The sequence below is a fragment of the Ovis canadensis genome, chromosome 16 (assembly GCF_042477335.2).
Source record: "Ovis canadensis isolate MfBH-ARS-UI-01 breed Bighorn chromosome 16, ARS-UI_OviCan_v2, whole genome shotgun sequence".
Lineage (NCBI taxonomy): Eukaryota > Metazoa > Chordata > Mammalia > Artiodactyla > Bovidae > Ovis > Ovis canadensis.
The window spans coordinates 49,712,674-49,715,209 of record NC_091260.1 but is presented as its reverse complement, the minus strand read 5'-3'; the positions used below and the strand labels follow the sequence as shown (position 1 = coordinate 49,715,209).

The 2,536-nt window shown below is 38.2% G+C and overlaps 1 non-coding gene across 1 annotated transcript; it reads right to left on the bottom strand.

Moving 5' to 3' along the window:
- Positions 1 to 1,646: 1,646 nt before the first annotated feature.
- Positions 1,647 to 1,782, bottom strand: LOC138422080 (small nucleolar RNA SNORA43). Its single transcript, XR_011249749.1, has one exon. It is a non-coding gene; the product is annotated as a small nucleolar RNA SNORA43 (small nucleolar RNA).
- Between the last annotated feature and the right edge of the window lie 754 nt (positions 1,783 to 2,536).

Sequence of the window (2,536 nt, the reverse complement as noted above, 5' to 3'; positions counted from 1 at the left end):
ATTGTAGCAATAATCACTACTGTTTATATTTCCCTGTTTGCGTGCATATGTGTATATGGAAGCTGCTCAGAACAGTGACTGAAGCTCTAGGATTCAGAACCAGGCTGCCTGGGGTTCAAATCCTAGTTTTTAAATTTATTTCACTTATAGTAGTGCTTGGCATTATTCACCATGTTAAGTAAAATGCTGCTGCTGCTGCTGCTAAATTGCTTCAGTCGTGTCCAACTCTGTGCGACCCCATAGACGGCAGCCCACCAGGCTCCCCCGTCCCTGGGATTCTCCAGGAAAGAACACTGGAGTGGGTTGCCATTTCCTTCTCCAATGCATGAAAGTGAAAAGTGAAAGTGAAGTCTCTCAGTCGTGCCCGACTCTGAGCGACCCCATGACTGCAGCCTACCAGGCTCCTCCATCCATGGGATTTTCCAGGTAAGAGTACTGGAGTGGGGTGCCATTGCCTTCTCTGAGTAAAATGCTACATTGCCGTATTAGTGACAAATATAATTAAAATGCTACATGGCCGTATTTGTGACAAATATAAGCAAAATGATCTCTCTCTATCCCTTCAATAACTCTTGTGAAGCTGATAATATCACACTCATTTAGTAGATGTGGATACCAAGGCTCAGAGAAGGTAAGAATCTTGTGCAGTATCATAGTCAGTGGCAGAGCCAAGATTATGAACCTCAGTCTGGCCATGTTTATAATCACTATTAAAAAAAAATTGCCATGATATCTCATCCATCTTGGCTTGCTTTTGGTCCAAATTTCAGTATTGTGCCTCAAGGAAAATTAGAAAAAATTAATTTAGAAACCTAAAATTAATTTAGAAATATTAACAGGGAAGAAAGGAGTGTAACAGAGAAAATGTGGACCACACAAAGTGTTGGGTATCCCCTTTTTCTTGCCAAAGGTACTTTTCCAGTAAAATCCTGTTTATATACATCAGTTTTGGTCATAGAAAAGGAAGATAAATGGAAACCACACTGGCTAAATCTCATCTATTTAATACAGTAAACACTTCATTAAACCAGACTTATTTCTGGTTTTGAGGATAGAGTGGGAGAATACCCTTAAATGAACTTACAGTATTTGTAGTATAGATTTTTCAAAGCAGTACAGTTTTATTTAGGTAAATAGTAATTTCATGGCAAATACTGTTGTTTATAGCTCCTGCTGCATAGTTATATGATAATAACTAATATTTAACTCTCACTTGTTCCCCACCCCCTGCAGAGGGGTTATAATGGAATAAGCTATTTAAACACAGCCTCCAGTCATTGTTCATTGTTAATGTCTTTAGAAAGATAGTAATGATAGAATGATCTTAAATTCTAGACTCCAGGGTCTTTATTATTGAGATTTTATAATCCCTCACTCCTTGGGTTTTCCATACAACATTTTTTAGTTTTAATATTAATAACTTATTTTACTTATTCCAGTATCTTCAAAAGATGATCACTTCAACATTCAATTAACATAAAAATAGTGAATATTTTACATTTTTATATTAAATCCAATGTGAATTTAATCTTAAATAGCACATCTCAATCTGGACTAGCATTCATGCTCTTTTTTTAATTTTATGATTTTTTTAATTGAAGTATAGATTTTTAAAATTTTTTGTTAGTTTTTTTTTTTTCTCTCAGCAATGTCTGGCTATAAACCATACTTAGCCCTCACTGTTATGAGCACTGAGTATAGAAATAGTTGCTTCCTCTCTGCCCCAGTGTCACAGGTGCAACAGAGCAGCTGCTCTGATGATGTTGGCAGGTCCAATATGTGCAGAGCAGCTGAAATACAGTTGGTTTACAATGTTGCGATAGTTTCAGGTGCATAGCAAGGTGATTCAGTTTTTTATATACATACAAAGACCCTGATGCTGGGAGGGATTGAGGGCAGGAGGAGAGGGGGACGACAGAGGATGAGATGGTTGGATGGCATCATCGACTCAATGGATATGGGTTTGGGTGGACTCCGGGAGTTGGTGATGGACAGGGAGGCCTGGTGTGCTACAGTTCATGGGGTCACAAAGAGTCGGACATGACTGAGCGACTGAACTGAACACATATATCTATGTATATGTGCTCTTTCAGATTCTTTTCCATTATAGATTATTATAAGATATTGAATATAGTTTCCTGTGCTATACAGTAAGTCCTTGTTATTTATCTACTTTGTATATAATGGTGTACATCTATTAATCCCAAACTCCTAATTTATCCGCATCCCCCCATGTGTGGATGTGAGTTGGACCATAAAGAAGACTGAGCACTGAAGAACTGATGTTTTTGAACTCATTTTATCAAGGAGAAGACTCTTGACAGTCCATTGGACTGCAAGGAGGTCAAACCAGTCAATTCTAAAGGAAATCAACCCTGAATATTCATTGGAAGGATCTGAAGCTCCAATATTTTGGCCACTTGATGCAAAGAGCCAACTCATTGGAAAAGACCCTGATGCTGGAAAATATTGAGGGCAGGAGGAGAAGGGGGCAACAGAGGATTAGATGGTTGGATGGCATCATCAACTGAATGAA